The sequence below is a fragment of the Oryctolagus cuniculus genome, chromosome 1 (genome assembly GCF_051225735.1).
Source record: "Oryctolagus cuniculus isolate XC-2025 breed Fujian yellow rabbit chromosome 1, ASM5122573v1, whole genome shotgun sequence".
Classification (NCBI taxonomy): domain Eukaryota; kingdom Metazoa; phylum Chordata; class Mammalia; order Lagomorpha; family Leporidae; genus Oryctolagus; species Oryctolagus cuniculus.
In genome coordinates, this window is record NC_142867.1 from 214,014,551 (window position 1) to 214,032,682 (window position 18,132).

The 18,132-nt window shown below is 50.6% G+C and overlaps 1 protein-coding gene and 1 long non-coding RNA gene across 21 annotated transcripts in view; one reads left to right on the forward strand and one right to left on the reverse strand.

The window, feature by feature from the left end:
• The window catches only part of PALM2AKAP2 (PALM2 and AKAP2 fusion), a 593,877-nt gene that overhangs the window by 544,344 nt on the left and 31,401 nt on the right, over positions 1–18,132 (forward strand). For 2 of the 20 annotated variants that reach the window (XM_089300141.1, XM_089300328.1), the window contains exon 1: positions 8,024–8,166. The gene's annotated coding sequence lies outside the window, so the exon portion shown is untranslated. 20 annotated transcript variants of the gene reach the window in all.
• Positions 8,594–14,815, reverse strand: LOC149128853 (uncharacterized). Its single transcript, XR_016211291.1, has 2 exons — positions 14,604–14,815; positions 8,594–12,023 (listed from the first exon to the last, which is right to left on the reverse strand). It is a non-coding gene; the product is annotated as an uncharacterized LOC149128853 (long non-coding RNA).

Here is an 18,132-nt window from a genome sequence, read left to right on the forward strand (position 1 = left end):
TCTCCCACGCTAGTACAGGGACCCAGGGACTTGAGCCATCTTCTACTGCTTTCCCAAGCCATAGCAGAGAGCTGGATCGGAAGTAGAGCAGCCAAGACTCCAACCAGCGCCCATATGGGATGCCAGCACTCACTATGTCATAGTGCCAGCCCCCGTCCCTCACTTTAAACGTCGTTAGTCAGAGATGTAGTGGTTTTACTTAAGGAAGACTGGATTTAGCAAAACCAAAATATTATTTTTATAACTTTACTCAAGGCCTTGAAATACTTTACTAGAACAAAACTTGGACTCCAATTCGGCAAGCCCCAGTGTATGTGGGTGTGGGTGTTGTCTGCGAGGTGGATGGGGAGGCTCCTGTTGACTCACCCGACACTCAAGCGAAGCAAAAGTGACTATTGTTTAGAGTAATAAAGTCGGCCCCTGAATTGTGTTCTCTGAGCGATCAGACCTCGGGAAACTCTGCAGTGGGGTTTTCCTGTGACATCCTGTCCGTGACGTACTTTATGGACTTCTATGACATTTGACTCCCAGGGAGGAATCTGGCTGCTCCCACAAGAGTGTCTCACAGCTTTTCTGGGAATTAGCGGCTCATGGGAGGAAAATGTGTAGAGCAGAGAGCCCAATTAGTCTACCTTTGATGGAAAAAGAAGATTGTTTTTGTTGCGCAGTTGTGTAAGAGGGGAGAGCCCCACTCCTGACTACCCCCAAGAGAAGGCCAAGCAGTGATACACGTTTGTTGATCCTGGCTGAGTTTAGGCCTCACCATCCAAATGTAGAGAGGGGATGGAGATCAGGAGGGGTTGCAAGGCCTAATAAGTGGATGAACCGTAGCCTTTTCAAAAGTCCCAGTGTATGTAAAACTCCACTGTGCAACTTACTTATGCATGGTTACTTTCATCACTGCTTTTCTAGCTACAGCAGTGATAAATGCTCAATAATGCAAATCTCCCTAAAAAAAAACAGGAGAGGCCCTGTCTACTTCAGCTTTTCGACCTACTCCCCACCCCCAACAACGACCGTTCCCCATTGCTATCCTCCAGGGTTAACTGCAGCTGCTGTGTGGATGTGATTCTTACAAACATCCAGTATACCAATGATACCCGTGTATACCAATCCTGTATCCCAAAACATCCTGTATCCCAATGAGACCTGTGTATACCAAGTCCTGTATCCCAAAACATCCTGTATCCCAATGAGACCTGTGTATACCAAGTCCTGTATCCCAAAACATCCTGTATCCCAATGATACCCATGACTTTTAGACACTGCCTTCATCTCCTCCAGGGACCTCCCTGCCCCCCTTCTGGATCTTGCCTGCTTATCTGTCTCTTTGCTTGTCTTTTTATGCACTTCATCATGTTTTCAGAGGCTACTCTTTGCACATATTTGAAAATTCAGAAAATCTAAGGACACAGTGGGAAGAAAAGTTTACCTGCCCGCAATGACCTGCCCTACAGAGAAAGCCTCTGTTATCAGGTCCTTGTGTGTCCTTCCAGGGATAGTCTGTCCTTTTGAAAATGTGCATACACATGGATATTGATACAAATCAGACAGTCACACATGAGACTATGAATTCCCACTCACTTTTGTTAGCATCAAATATGACACGCTTCTACAGTGTTCCATACTACTTGTTACTTAACAGTAGGTTTTTGAGGATCCATCTATTTGTCTATAAATTCTCAGAGAGCTGGCAGCTATCCTAGTCTCTTAAAGTTGTATAATATTCAATGGAATGAATATGTTCCACGTTCATTTAGGTTATTTGCAGGCTTTTATTATCCAGCAGCGTGGCATTGAGCTCCTTGGGTGTGGATTATTTCCTACACATGCTGCTGTATCTGTGGTAGAAATTCTTGGAAGAGAGCTTTACTAGGCTAAAAATATTAAAGTTGGGAACAAGTTGCAATTCAGGTTTATAGAGTTGGATGAGGGAACCCCTTCCGTCACATGCTGATAACTAATTTTATAACTGGAAAATGTAATTTTGCTTTTCTTCTGTTTAACTGGGATTGCAAATCGTGTTGTGTCTCTAAGCATAATGTATATTTTTTGGTGAACTATGTATCTTTTCTCTGTTGTTTACATTTGGGTTCTTGGTCTTTTCCTTACTGATTTGCAAGAGTTAAGTATAATGAATCTGAAGCCTTTGTGATGTTTGGCAAATATTTTCCCAGTCTGATTCTGTTATGGCTACTATTCAGAGTCCTTCTGCTGTGTGACAAGCCTTCTGGTAGCATTTAATGTTTTCTAATTCCACCTGAAGATAGGAGTGGTGTTGTACCATTTTACAGGGAAGGAAGAAGTTTCAGGACTTTTAGGCATGGAAACCTGTTTCTTCATCTATCGCCTCCTCTCTCTCCTTCTTCTCTCTCTCTCTTTTTTTTTTTTTTTTTTTTTTGAGAGACAGCTCATATCCAAGGATAATGCCCACAAATGGGCTGTACTGAAGCTGGGAGCCAGAAATGCCATCCAGGTCTCCCACATGGGTGGCAGAAACCCAGTAACTTCAGTCATCACTGTTTCCAGGAAGCTAGAGTCAAGAGCTGGAGCCCAGTGTGAAACCTAGGCCCTCTCATCTAACTGCCAGATCGAATGTTTGCTCCCTGCCCCAGCCCCTGTGTAACTGGAGCTCCACCTCCCTTTGTGCACACCATACTGGGTTGGATGCAGTTAGGATACACAGCCTTTCAAAGATTGCATAGTGCTCTGCTTATTGCACAAATCATAATTTTATTTTTTAAAAGATTCATTTATTTGAAAGGCAGAGTTAGAGAAAGAGAGAGAGAGAGACCTTCCATCTGCTGGTTTATTCCCCAAATGGCTGCAACCACCAGAGCTGGGTCAGGCTAAAGCCAGGAGCCTAGAACTCCATCTGAGTCCTCCCGCATGAATGGCAGGGGCTCAAGTCCTTGGGCCATCTTCAGCTGCCTTCCCAGCTGTGTCAGCAGGGAGCTGGATAGGAAGTATAGCAGCCAGGACTCCCACCAGTGCTTGTACGGGATGCCGGCGTCACAGGCAGGGGCTTAACCCAGTGCTCTGCAAAGCGGTTCCCAAGATGCTCATTTTACTTGTACTCGTTTGCCTTGCCTGCAGGTTCTCATTGTTGCAGACAGTATAGCAGTGCCTTTCTTCTGAAGCTGCCTTCAGGGTGCACCATGAGCTGCCACAGGAGATAAGACAGTAGCATCAGCGGGAGCAAGCGGAGGGATGTTCTGAGTCTAAGATGCTGGAAGGGCGGGAACTCACAGCAGACTCAGAAAGGGCAGAAAGAGGGTTAGGGGATGGGGGAGGACCTGGCCTGAGAGAACTCTCCACTGCTTTCCTTTAAATGTCCCCACTGGCTTCCTTGCGTACACACTGGGGCTCCACGCCGTCTTTTCCCCCTCAAACCTACTTTTTAGGCAATAGCGGAGACAGAGGATGTGCTAGGAGAAGGCAGGATGCGGTGCATAGAACCAGGGCCATGGAGTTGTAGACTCTTTCTGTTTCCATAGAAGAATGTTTCCTACAAGAGTAAATGAGGCCAGCGCCGCGGCTCCCTAGGCTAATCCTCCGCCTTGCGGCGCCAGCACACTGGGTTCTAGTCCCGGTCAGGGCGCCGGATTCTGTCCCGGTTGCCCCTCTTCCAGCCCAGCTCTCTGCTGTGGCCAGGGAGTGCAGTGGAGGATGGTCCAAGTGCTTGGGCCCTGCACCCCATGGGAGACCAGGAGAAACACTTGGCTCCTGCCATCGGATCAGTGCGGTGCGCCGGCTGCGCAGTGCGCCGGCCGCGGCGGCCATTGGAGGGTGAACCAACGGCAAAAGGAAGACCTTTCTCTCTGTCTCTCTCTCTCACTGTCCACTCTGCCTGTCAAAAAAAAAAAAATGTAAATGAGACGACAGCAGTGACATAGCTGAGTGGTCCCTGTGTTTGGTCCTGGGCATTCTTCCCAGCCCCCTGCTCCATGGGGCTTTCTTTGCCCTGAGCACCAGAGAGGGTGTTGCAGGGTTTGGATGTTCCTAAGCCCTTTTGCCTTCTCTCATCTCCTTACTCTTTAATAAGTTGAGGGCTGGGTGTGTCTTAGTGTCCCACACTTTGCTCTCAGTGGGGATTTCTTTGGGCAAAGCTGCAATTTAAAATTGTAGCTGTTCTCATCGGATTCCTACCTACGTGATCTGACTCCTTGCTGAGATTGGGGTCTTTGGTGGATGCGGCCACCTGAAGGGTGAAGTGGGCAGAAGGCAAGCCTGTGTGGCTGCGGGGGTGGGTGGGGCAGGTAGGACGGGCAGAGCCTGCATCTGGAGTGAGGCCCAGCAGGCCTTGGAGCAGTGTGAAAAACTGCAACCCTCCAGCTCCGCGGCGCCCCCATGTGGTGAGGAGAGGGAACCTTCCCAGTGCCCCTCGCTGCCTGCCTTTTGAAGTTCCAGGCAGAAGCCCTGAGTCTGAAGGTCAGGGTCACGGAAGCCGGCCTCTCCACATTGCTGCCTCGGTCTCCTTCCTCCTGACCCCATCGGATCTGTTTTGGGAACATTCTGTCACACTGAGATACCAGTGTGCAGTAACTGGCATACATGGTGAGACCACAGTCAGCAGATTCGGCTTTCCCCTGGAGAGCTGAAGTCCTGCCCAGGGGAGCGTCTAAGACAGAGCCGAGCTTCCTTTCGGGAACTCTTGAACTCTTGGCAGAAGCCTGAGGAGCTCCAGTTGTGGTTCATCCTCTGTCGGCCCACAGGGAGCAACCTCACCTCTGTCCAAGACTCAGGCTGGAATCCCAGAACGGCAGACACGGAGGGAAGCCGACTGTGAGGGCTTAGCTAGTTCAGTTCCCCCATTTCACAGATGGGAAAACTGAGGCCCAGACTGGAAGCGTGGCCTTCCCGCAGCCACACAGCAGCAGGTGTATGGCGGGGAAGCTTCGCAAGCTTTTCTTTTGGACTCTGTGCCTTACTTAGCCCAGTGCTCTTCCTGGATCTGAGACCTCCTGAACACACCAGCGTGGCTTCCAGGAGGCTCTGCCCCTACCCAGCTGTGTGGCTGTGGCCGTGGCCCGGGGTCTGCTTCTCTTGGGAGAGGCTGAGAATGCCCCCACTGGTGTTGACGGGAGGATCAAACAGGAGGCGTGTCAGGGTTTGGCACAGACCTGGCATGCTGCAGGTGCGCAATAAGTATTTGCTGAGTGATGGTCAGAATGGCTCTTGTAAAATGCACAGACAGAGCCAGGCACCGGGAGTGGGGAAGACTCAGCAGAGATCAGGTTAGAGCACCTGGAGAACTAAGCTGGCAAAGCAAACTGATTTTCATCCGCTCATAACTGCAAGCCTGCACCTGCGCCTGGGGGATGGAAGGAAGCTGAGCTGCAGCCAGGTGTGGCCTGCCTGGTCTGCTCTGGCTGCTTCTGCCTGGAGACCCCACCTTCACGGAGCCCGGGGCGGCTCAGTTTTACACTCACGCAGCCTGACTCTGGGCTTCCAGTTGAGTTCCAACCTCCGCCTCTGAGTAGAAACTGCTTTTCTAGAGCACTTTGTGTGACTTGGCCATGGTGTGTTTCGTGAGCTCCGCAGTATTTTTGTGGCCCTGTTTGTGTGTGCATCCTGGGGCTGCCATCACAAATGACCGCCAAGTGCGTGGCTTAAACAAGAATTTATAGTCTCACGGTCATGGCAGTGCCTACATGTGCAAAAAGGCAAGGTGTGGGCAGAGTTGGTTCCTTCCGAGGGCTGCGTGTGAGGTGTTCATCCCTGGCCTCTCTTCTTGGCTCCTGAGTGGTCATCTTCTGTCCGGGCTCCTCCCCTAGGCGAGTCTCCTCCATCAAGGACGCTAGTCCTGTTGGGTGAGGGCACACCCTCTCGACCTCACTTCACCTTGATGACCTTTATAAAGACGTCCAGATGAGGTTCTGGCTGTCAGGACTTCAGCGTAGGAATTAGCAGGGAGGGTACCCTGCAAGCCTCGGCCATGGGCAGGAGTGTGTGCACCTGTGCCTGTAGGGAGTGAACTGTGGCATCTTGGAAAGAGCCTGGGTCCTGTGTGTTCATGTGACTTGGAAAACAGCTCTTTACAGACCCATATACTTTTCTTTGTGACTAGGGCAGATATAAAGCAAAATATTTATTTATTTATTTATTTATTTATTTATTTATTTATTTTTGCAAATCTCTTCCAATGTTGCAGGGCAGGTGTGATAGTGGGTGCCGGGTACCGCTCTTGCCTCTTGGGTCTACCGTGCCCCCTAGAGGAAGGTCCCATCAAGGCTGCCTGTACTCCAGCCCAGCAGTGTTCTCCCCAAGCTCTCTCGCTTGGTTTCCCCACCTCGTTTTATTTTAGACTGCTCCGCTGGCATCTGGACAGGTCTTTGCCTGCACAGCGGAGTATCCCAGTTATTCCACAGGGCGGCATACATTCAGGGGTCCCTAGCACTCCCTGGTGGCTTGCTGCCACCAGGTCAGTCCCCTCCGTGGATGTGGTTGGTAGTTGGGATGTAGACTTGTGCCTTCCTTCTCAATAAGGCATGCCTGGGCTCCATCTATGTGATTAGTCCCGCATAGTCCGGAGGGTCCCAGGAGGCCTGCCATGCTGGCCAACCCACAGACCGCAGGGGGAGCCCCGTGGCTGCTCCACCTCCCCAGGCCAGGACAAACTGCTCCCCAGCTGGCCCCAGACCAGCAGGCCCTGCAGGACTCTGTGTGGCCTTTCTCGTCCTCTCCCTCGGAGTTTACTGTAAATCTTGTTTTCCTTTATCTCCTCAAATCTCACTGGAGAAAACAAGTACTTCACCTGCTGAATTGGGCTGGAATGCTGACCCTAAGTTACACCCCTGTTTTCCAGGTCAGCTGGGAGCCTGGAGCCCGGGGGCAGGGCTGGGAGCCAGTGGATGTTTCCAGGGGGGGGTCCCTGATAACAGCCCCTCGGTGTTCCAGGAGATGTGCTGCGTGCTAGGGTCTGATTTTGTGGGGAATGAGCTAGGGATGTGTTTGTGACACTTGGGCCTCCACCCACATCTTCTTTGTGGTAGAAGACTTGGTTAGTGTGCGTGGGGTGGTGGACCCGCTTCTTCTGGACATTGCTTAAAATCGGAGCCCTCATCTAGAGGCTAAAAGTCACCTGTGCACTTGAGCTTGAGCCTGGGGTTTGTACGACCACGTACAGCATGTCTCACACAGGCCCTTAAATAGGACACAAATGCTTGCAAGGGCAGGTGGACTGGGGCTGCAGAATTGCATATGGCCTCAAGGATGTGAAATAGAAATTTCTCAAAAGAAGGCCAGAGAATGCAATAAATATGAACTGTTTTTCTCTGAGTGAAGGGATGGTGAACACTCTGTTTTCCAAAACTGCTACAGTGATCTTCTGTTATTTTATTTATTTATTTTTATAGATTTTTATTTATTTATTTGAAAGGCAGAGTTGCAGACAGAAAGGGAGAGACAGAGGTCTTCCATCCCCTGGTCCACTACCCCAATGGCCCCAAACAGCCAGGGCTGGGCCAGGAGGAAGCCAGGAGCTAAGGAGCATATTCTGGGTCTCCCACACAGGGTAGGGGCCCAAACACTTGGGCCATCTTCCAGCGCTTTCCCAGGCACATTAACAGGGAGCTGGATCAGAGGTGAAGCGGCCGGGAATTGAACCGGCGCCCGTGTTGGGTGCTGGTGTCCCAGGCAGCAGCTTTACCCGCTATGCTACAGCGCTGGCCTTGAGCATCTGTTATTTTACACACACACACACACACACACACACACACCACAGTGTCCTGAAAAGTCCCATTTAGGTGGAGATTCACCAGGATCAATCAGATTCCTGGCTGTCTCAGGTCCACTAGGTTTTGAATTCCCTGCCTGTCCCAAAGCCCACCTCTGAGTTTGCGAGGAGAAATGGGAGCTGGCTCCCATCAACCCCGCCAAGCTCCCGCACAGCCCTGAGCACCACCCAGGTCAGCTGATGCTCTGCCCTCCAGGCTCCGCCAGCGAGGGAGGGGCCGGGCTTCCTTGAAGGGGGTTGAAGTCCTTCTTTGTGTGAATGGCCTTTTAGGGAGGAGGGGGAGGGCCGCGGTGACATCACAGCCCTCGGCCCGAGGCTCCCAAGGAAGGAATTTGGCCGGCTCAATCCAGTGCGTGCGCAGGAATCTGTCTGGAAAAAGAGGCAGTTCTGACCGAGGACGTTTGTTTGAGGCGCGTGCTCCGGGCCGGGTAAGCCGAGTCTGCTGACCGCCCCTGCTGTCTTTGTCTTTCTGATCTGAAAGGAGAGGGTTTCTCTCAGAGGCCAGGTCTTTGTGGAGGAAAGGGGCAGAGCTGTTTGGCCCTGTGTGGCTGGGTTCTTTCCTGCTGGGCTGGGGGCAGCTGGGCTCTGGCTGGGGACTTGCCGCTGGTGCTTTTTTTTTTTTTTTTTTTTTTTTTTCCAAATCTTGTAAAACTCCCAGCTTTCGTGCTGAAAGGCGAAAGGCAAGCTCTGCAGCACACGTACCCTTGCAAGGCTACACAGGTCCTGCGTGGCAGGCTGTGCTTTAAGATGGTTCGGGAACACGGCCAGGACAGTGGCCTGGGCACCTCTTTTCAGAACAGAAATCTTTTTCCAAGGGACCTGGTCATTCTGGTAACTGATTTCTCTCTCTGTCTCTCTTCTTTGTTTTTGAAGATTTATTTATTTGAAAAGCAGAGAGAAAAAGAGAGAGGTCTTCTATCTGCTGGTTCACTTCCCAAATGGCTGCACCAGCTGGGGCTGGGCCAGGCTGAAGCCAGGAGTCTGGAACCCAATCCAGGTGTCCCACGTGGGTACAAGTTCTTGGGCCATCCTCCACTGCCTTCCCAGGTGCATTAGAAGGAAACTAGAAGGGAGGTGGAGCAGTGACTGCTTCTCTGCTGTGCCACGATGCTGGCCCATTATTTGTCGCGTTTTCCTCTTGTATTTGCTTAAGAGGTTCACCGCTGTTCTTCATCCCGTCTCTGTGTCTGTGCATTCACAGGGGCACTTGGGGCTTCTGGTGGGAATGTGTGGCCATCTCTCAGGCGCCACGGGGGCGGAAGGGGGCTTTGCCAGCTCTGTTCTTCTGCTCAGAAGAGTCTTCTGTGGATAAGGGTCAACCTCAGATGCACCTGGCGCTCTTTGAGCTCTGAGCTCTGTCTCAACGTAGTGGGTGCGACTGGGTCCTCACTGGGCTCAGCTTTTTGTCTCTGCCATCGCTGGTTGGCCGGGAGTGAATCCAAGATCCTGAACTCTTCAAAGGAGAGGGCCGCAGCCAAGTCAGAAAGCACTTGAGGCTAGGCTTGCTCTGGCTTTCAGCAGAGTCGATTACCGCGGGAGCCAGAGTTCCGTTGGTGGCCTTGAACTTGGCTTCTTCCAAGGCTGGAGCCTGCCCTCAGCACATGTGGGAAGAGCAGCCCAGGGTTTCTTGCTAGAGCCCTGAGTGTCGTACAGTGAGGAGAACATGAAACTTGTATCTCTCCTTATTCAGGGAGACCTCTGCAGCTGCTGGGGTTCCGGTCACCCGTGCAGGAAGTGGGTCTCCAGGGAAGAGAAGGAAAGCCAGTCTTAGGGCAGTGGCCGCAGGAGCAGGCGTGGGCTTCCTTCCTCCCACACCCCCACCCCCACATGCACCATCTCCAGTTTCTTTCCCAGAACTCCTGAGCTGTAAATGTGCTAATCAAATACTACCTCCGCCTTCTCCAGGCGTGCAGCTGACACGCTACGCACAACTTTTCCTGCAGGGCTGGGGGATGCGCTATTCGTGGGGTGCACCGTGGTGTTGGGGCGACTCCGCTGCTTTTCTTCCCCAGGAGGGTGAGCCGGGACCAGGGCCAGCCTGGTTTCCAACAAAAAGGAAGGGGGCTCTGGAAGTGATTTCGTCCTGTCTCCAAGCCTGTACCTGATGCATAAGCCAGGGACCATCGCAGCTCTCAGGGGGACAAAAATAAACAACAAAAAATCATAAAATAAAAAAGCCGGGGCCTGTATTAGTAGACATGGGACTGGTGCGAGGAGGTGGGGGTCTGGCTTTAGCCCTGCTCTGGTCAGAATGAGCTGCAGCCTTGTTAGTGTTAGCTTCTTTGTAGAGGTTGCAGAACTGACCTCAGCCTGCCCACCCTATTTGGGCGTGCAGCTGTCCCAGAAGTGCTTGGGGTCTGAAGTCTGGCTGGCTGCCTTCCACCCACTTTGAGTTGGGGGGGCGGGCTTTCTGGGCCCCTTAGGGAAGAGGCTTGGCACCCAGTTTCTCACAATCAGCACAGCCCCTGGTTCTGCAGGCCAGAAGTAGCTTCACTGCTTACAGGACTGGACATCAGCCTGGGTTATCACTGGGCCTCTCCCCTCCGCTTCCCTCCTGCTGGGATCTCTGAGCCCAGGCTGCAGAGCCCTCCTCCCAGCCCCAGCCTCAGCCCCTTCCCCATGCAGTCTGCCCTCTGCAGGGAGGGCCAGCAGAGCTGCAGGCCCGCCCTGTTAGAACCTGGGTGCTCCCGGATTTCTTCTTAAACTCTTTCTGGCCTGTAGGATTTTATGTGAACAGGGCTAGGGTTTTCTCTCCAGTTCATAACAGTAACAATCCTTGGGGGTCCCTCAGTTTTGGGGGGGGGGGTCCATCTCCCTCCAGACTTCCCGACCCCTAGACTCCTCCTAGCCCCTCCAAAGCTGATGCAGGTGTTATGCAGGTGTCTGAGCAGCGCCCACCTGCCAGAGCGCACGCCCTCCTCCCATTGACCTTCACGAGGGTGACATTACCACCCGGCCAGAAAGGGGCATCCTAGGACCAGCTATGCAGGGGGCCAGGGGTCGTGCCAGGTGCACTGAGCATGTGATTTCTGGAAGGGGGCGAGGGGAGGCAAGAAGAGAGAATGAAGGTCTCCTCTGGTTTCCCAGCTATGAGGAAGTTTTATCTTACAGCCACGTCTCCTCTGTTCCTAGGCCGAGAGCGAGTTTGTATTTCTGGTAGAATTTAAAAATAACTGGATTAAAGGATCAGGTCACTTATTACCTGGGGAAAAGCGTTTTTAGTTTAAGCATCATGGCTTCAGAAGGAAGTAATCTGGGCTATTCAGAGCCTGAGAAAGCGGGCTTGGCAGCGGGTGCCTTATGTTTGAATGATTTGGGTCACACCGTGCATCTGGGCTGGGAGCCTGGGAGGCCAGCGTGGGTGACAGACATTGTCGCGAGGTGGGGAAGAAGGGTGATCAGGTGGGTAAAGCTTCACCTTCTTGCTCGTCCTTGTAGATGAAGGTCTGTCACTTCCTTCAAATTCTTCCTGTTCCTGATGTGCCTGGCTGCAGGCTTGTACACCTGGGCAGAAAGAGCACAGTGCTGCCCATCCCCCAGCCGAGCAAGGGTCAAGGCCCTGATGCGATGTGTCTTTAAGTTTTATTTAAAGGCAGAGAGAGAGAGAGAGAGAGAAAGATCTTCCATCTGCTGGCTCACTCCCCAAATTCCCACAACAGCCAGAAGTGGCAAGGCCAAAGTCAAAGTCAGGAAACATCCTGGTCCCCACGAGGGTGGACCAAGGATGGAACCACATCCTTGGGCTTTCATCTTCGGCCTCCCAGGATGCACTTTAGCAGGAAGCTGGATCAGAATTTGAAGCAATATGAGATGTGGGCTGTGCTGCAGCTGAACCCACTGCACCACAACATCCACCCCAATGTTGTAGTTTTGTTTTAAGATTTATTTATTTATTTGAAAGGCAGAGAAAGAGATCTTCCATCCACTGGTTCCCTCCTCAAATGTCTGCAACAATCAAAGCCCAGAGCCAGAATCCTTGTCTCCCATATGGGTGCAGGGGTCCAAGCACTTGGGCCATCTTCTGCCGCTTTCCGAGGCCCATTAACAGGGATCTGGATTGGAAGTGGAACAGCCGGAACGTGAACTGGTGCTCATATGGGATGCAGGTGTTGCAGGTCGTGGCTGCTGCATCACAACACTGGCTCCCGGTGTTGTATTTTCCGTACAGACTAAACAGGCATGTAGATTCTCGCCAGCATGCTGGGCTGTGGCATTGGTGGTGGCGCGCAGACTCCTGCCACTGTTTCAGGTGCAATGACATGTATGTGGGATCATGTGGGAAGTCCTAAGAGGAAATAGAGGATTCAGAGGGTGAAGACCCCATTGCTAGCAGGAGGGCCTGACAGGTGCATCCCAAGACCAGAAGCTGATACAGTCTCCAGGGTGTCTGTGTCTGGTTCACTCAGAATAAAGAGTTGGGGAAGAGGTCATTAAGTTTTAGAGAGGCAGAAGGAGAGAGAGAGAGAGAGAGAGAGAGAGAGAGAGAGAGAGAGAGGTCTTCCATCCACTGGTTCACTCCCCAAATGGCTGCAACAGCCGGAGCTGTGCCGATCTGAAGCCAGGAGCTAGGATCTTCTTCTGGGTCTCCCACACCGGCACAGGGGCCCAAGCACTTGGGCCATCTTCTGCTGCTTTCCCAGGCCATAGCAGAGAGCTGGATCTGAAGTGGAGCAGCTGGGACTCGAACTAGCAGCCACATGGGATGCTGGCACTGCAGGCAGCGGCTTTACCCGCTACACCACAGCGCCGGCCCCTAACCCGTCCACTCTTAACATTCCCCCTATCCTTTTGAAAGCTTCCTATTGTTGAGAATTTCTTTGATAGATTGGGCTAGAATGATTAAGAAGAATCAGCCTTCAGATCCCAGGTGTGCAAGTTACTAACGAGCCTGCTGATGTTGAGAAAAGTACCTCTGGTTCTCAATTTTTTTTTAATCCTGAAATAATATCCCTTCCTCTCCCCCCTCACAGAGGGCCCTGTGTCAGGCCTCGGGTGAACTTGTGTAGGCGTGTGTACTGGGAAATGCAGGACATGCGTCCAGAATTGCATGGCGACGCAGCTCCCACAGCGTGCTGCAGGGTGGGCTGGCTGTGTGGCCTCATAACGACAGTTAGCCCGCTAGTGAGGACTGGGGATGGAGTGGGTTTTTTCTGCTCTGTCCCCTGTGTGACCCCTCCTCTGCATCCCACCTGGCCAGACCCCACGTCTAAGAGGTACTTGACTGTTCCTTCATTGCGTCTCCAGGACTTGACCTCTAACAGGAGTTGATGGTCTTTAAAAATCATTCTGTTTGCTTCAGCAGCAAATGCTTTACTTCATTGTGCTTAGTTTCAAATAAAATTAACATTTCAGGATCTGCGGTGGGGAAGGGAAGATTAGAGGTGCCTTCAGTCTAACGTTTAGTCCGTGCTACCTCTTTTTCCTTTGATCTCATGTTTATTTATCCTTTCTTCTCTCTCTCTCTCTTTTTCAAGATAAGAGAGAGAGAGAGAGAGAGATCTTCCATCTGCGGGTTCACTCTCCAAATGGCCGCAGCAGACAGGGCTGGGCCACGCTGAAGCCAGGAGCTGAACTCCATCAGGGTCTCCCATGTGGGTAGCAGGAGCCCAAGTACTTGGACCATCTGGGTGTTCCCGAGGGCTGGGTTGAATGGAATAGCAGGAACACGACCCAGTGCTTATCCAGGATGCTGGAATTACAGGTGGCCGCTTAATATGCTGCACCATGATGCTCCCTCCCCACCTTTTAACGTCAAAACCTGGTCATCACCTGCTGCTCTTCTCCAAAAGAGAGTCAGTCTGCTCCGGAAAGAACTCAGTATTGATCGGTTACACCTCCCTGTAAAATGGCTAATAATGAACATTGGCATTAACAATGTAACAAATTGCATGGTCCTTTGAAATCTGTGTTCTATGCTCGGAGTCCATCTTACATGAAGACATTTGAGGCAGTTTTTACAAGAGCACCAGAGAGTGGGTGTGAAACAACCCAGATCCTCTGAACTCAGGTGCAGGAAATGGGACCGTTTAGTCCTCAAACCCCAAACACCACCTAACCAAAGGGCTCACTCCATTTGTATGCCCTCTTCCTGACGGAGTGGGAGACATGTCTGTCTGTCTCTCTCTCTCTCTCTCTCACACACACACACACACACACACACACTCCAATTTCATTATGCCCATTGACAGACCACTATGTCACAAACAAAAAACCGTGTTTCACTCTAATTATGCCAGTTAGCAAAGCTTCAGGGGTCTTTGGGAGTTAAAAGGAGCTGTGGTGCTAGAGGGAGCCACCCCTGGAGCTTGGGATGTCTGGTCAGCTCCTGGTTAACCCTTCCTTGAGTGTGTATTCCCGATGAGCATGGTTATCTGCTCCTGTGTTGGAAACTAATTTCAGGGACACACAAGTACGTTTTATTGTCTCTGCCCCAGTATTTTAAAGCAGGTTGCCAACATCCCATCCCACAGTTAGCTGTGCTAGGAAGCATGTAAGGGGCAGGTCTTAGGTGCATTGCTATTAGGGCTCCACCTGGAGCCACTCACAAGATTTCCCACGGCTCCTTAGTACCCTAGTTTTTCTCTGACCTTAGAAAACCCAATTTGATGGCTCTTTCATGCCTTCCTGTGTTTTAGGGATTGGGGCATGATCTGTTTCAGAAAATACCTTCCAGTCGATTCAATGAATTTTATCTGGATCTGGAATCAGGCTCAGCTTATCTGGAAGATGGAGAAAATTCTGGCCCTTCTTATCTTCAAAGGGAATAGCACGCCTTGGTTGGTTTAAACAAGACACCGTCTAATGGTCCCTAGCCTTGCCTGCTGCCAAATCTGGGCTGTGGAATGTCCAGCCCATTTCCGCTTACCTGCACAGCTATGGGCGGCTTTGGTCACGTGGGGACCTCCTGCGTGGAGGTGAGGGCTCCCTGCTGAGGGAAGGCCTTTGTGCCTCTCTGTTCCTGCCTGGCTTTACCGAATCTCTGGACCTCTGGTACAAGACTGCTACTGAGTCCTGCAGAGTGGTTTTCCTGCTCTGATGAGGGTTAGAGATGCTGCTTCCTGGAGCCCAGGGACTTGAGTGCCAGGAAGCACTTTTTTTTTTTTTTTTTTTTTTTTTTTTTTTTTATCTTAGATCACCTGGTTCGCTCCCCAGATGGTGCCAGCAGCCAGGGCCGGCCCAGGCCAAAGCTAGGAACTTAACTCCATCCGGGTCTTCCACGTGAGTGGCAGGGGCCCAAGCACTTGGACCACCTTCTGCTGCTTTCCCAAGCTTATTAGCAGGGAGCCGGCTCAGAAGTGGAACAGCCGGGACTTGAACTGGTGATCTCCTAAGGGAGGCTGGCTTGGCAGGCAGGGTGTCAGTGAGGAAGGAAGAGACAGATTTTTCCATCCCCCTGGTTCATTCTCCAAACAGCTGCAACCACTAAGGCTGGACCATGCTAGAGCAAAAAGCCAGGAACTCCCTCCTGGTTTCCCATGTGGGTAGCAGGAGCTCAAGCACTTGGTGCTGTAGCAGGAATCTGGGTCGGAAGCTGTGCAGCCAGGACTGGAACCAGCAATCTGATAACGGGATGCCGACATCCCAAACTCCAGTGCCTGGCTCACTTTTTATTCATTTCTGACTCAAAGATGAAGGCGATTTTTTTTTTGACACATTGGACACTGCAAAAATATACTATCAAATGCTTTTCTCAGCTTTTTAAAATTTTGGGCTGAAACTGTTGTTTCTTTAAAAAGCGTGCCTTGCAAAGTGCCGGTCTCTGAATTCTGAAAAGGCAAGGCTGGCATGGCGTACGCACCTGCTGTGTGAGGAGGGGGGCAGTGCAGGGGCTCCTGGGGGACGCTGTGGACACAGGGACCAGTCACCCCCCACGCTGGGACTGGCAACAAGAGACAAATGCAGGCAAGTTCTTCAGATTCGGGCTAAGGAAACCCTAAAATAAAGGGGGCTTCCTGGGATGTGTGGTCAGTCCAGCTTTTCCTAAGAGATGGGTGTCGTCTCCTGGAGTTCATTTCCACTGCTTGTTTCACGATGGTGCTGCAGTGCGAGTCCGGCATGGCCTGTGAGTGGATCAATGAACAAATGAACTGTAGAATTCCTGGTTTGCCTTGTGGCTTCCTTCAACGGCCAGGACTGGGCCAGGCCGAAGCCGGGAGCCTGGAACTCCATTCAGGTCTCTCCAGTGGGTGGCAGGGTCTCAAGCACTCTGGCCATCTTCCACTGCTTTTCCAAGCGGGAAGCTGGATAGGAAGTAGAGCAGCTGGGACTCAACCCTGCGCTCATATGGGATGCTTGCATTGTAGGCAGCAGCTTAACCTGCTGTGCCACAACACTGCCCCACCCAGCAGTGATTTTTAAACATATGTCAGGCCCATTGGGTTCTGTTATTTTTCTGTCCCCTTCCCCACCAAAGCTAAAGGGGGTGGAAGGAAAGCTCTGCTATTCAGGGAAGGATACTGGCAGGAAACTGTTGACCAGTGGGGTTAGGGAAATCTGACTCCAACCTTAGCACTGCCTTGCATCTCTTTGTTGGCCTGTGTGTCCCAGTAGTTCCTTTCCATAGAATGGGCTGATTTGGGCCTAGGTTTACTTGAAATTGAATGGCGGCCAGTAAGTTTCATGCATTCACATTTTCTGCTTAATTCACATTTTCTTCTTTCTTAATGACATGTGCGTAGAAGATATTGACAATGAGGTCACCATAAAAAGTTTAGTGAGTTTTGAAAGGGCAGTGAGAATTTCTTTGACGTGCCTCTGGTGTAATTCTGAAGATTGTAAAAGGACCCCTACTAGGTAATTATGGTCAAGAACAAAGACGTAAATGGTTATAATTCTTGACTGTATTAAGTATCAAGCCTTGACAAGAGTTGAGACTGAGACTTGAAAGAGAACAGGTGTTTATGAAGCAGGGATACTCATGATTGTTGCCTGCCACTAGAAGAAAAATGATATATATTTGTTGATTCATTTGAATCTGAAGGGGAAATGTGGAAAATGAAGATTGACAGAAGTTCTGCCCCCCCATCCAATCATGGATAACCATGAGATTTCCACCATCCTGAAAACAATACACAGAAGGTGTGTTCCTGTCTTTCTTGGTAACGTCAGTTACCCACGTATCTCAGAAGAATTTTGAAGTTAATTCCCTGAGAAGCATTCTAAGGTGGCATATTTAATATTTAATATTTCGTTCTAAGCCCTTAAGGTTGTTCAAAACTAAAATAAATGAAATTATAGCACATTGCAATTTTGCATTGTGCTATGTCAGTCATTACCAGTCACACTATAAACTTGGGACCAGGAAACAAAGCAGACTGAAGTGTGAGTGCAGTCCTTGAAGGAAACCCAAAGTAAGCTCATAATTTATGGCTGGAATTATCTGAGATGAACCAGAGTCCTTTGATAATGGGGGCGGGGGGAGGAGAAACCCTAGGATTTGAATATTCATTCTGCTAATGATAAATAACAAAACTACATGGACGGATGGAAATGATGGATGGAAACTGACGCATTTAAAAACATTCAGACGCAGCTTTCTGGGTTAACCACAAATTGCAGATATCATATATGAAGCATTTTAGAAGCTGGGCAAAGCAGTTGTGGGGGGGTATCCCTGGCCCCCAGCCTTGCAAAGCAGTGCGCACGCCGTAACTGTCGCCTGTCGTGATGCGGTTCTGGAGAACAGAGCTGTGCAGTCAGCGGCTTTGTGGATGGTATTTATCCTGCACACGGTCAGCGGCAGCCCTGGCAGTGGGGCACTGGGGCCTGGGGAGAGCCACTGAAGAGATCTACTGTTTTCTAGTATTTTATTTTGGAAAAAGTTTCTTGTCTCTGAATAATTGAACTACATTTGGCAAAGAATCGTGTTTTTAAGAGGATTGGTTCATGCTAAAGGACTTTCTTTTTACACTTGAGAGCACATAAATAGACCTGTTACATAGCTGCAGTCGTTTGCTATGAAATATTTTGGAAGATTATATAATAGCTCTATAATCTCTTCCTCTCTAGAAGATATTTCAGCAGTTTCTTCTTACGATTTGCATCCTAATTGACTTGGTTTTGCTTTTGCTTTTGTTTTTATTTTTTTTTTTTTCTAATTTGAGGGAGATAAAGGACCGAGAGCTCCCATCTGCTGGTTCACTCCCTTGAATAACCACAACATCCGGGACTCAGCCAATCTGATGCGGAGAGCCAGAAACTGAATCTGGGTCTCCCACATGGGTGGCAGGGACAAAACAACTCCAGGGTGCAGATCAGCAAAAAGCTGGTGCCAGGACTTGATCCAGGCACTCTTGATATGGAACGGAGATGGCTGAACCAGTGGCTTTAACCACTGGACCAAACACTCAACCCCTTAAGTTCAAAAATGGGGTTAGCATTTATTCCAAGTCCTC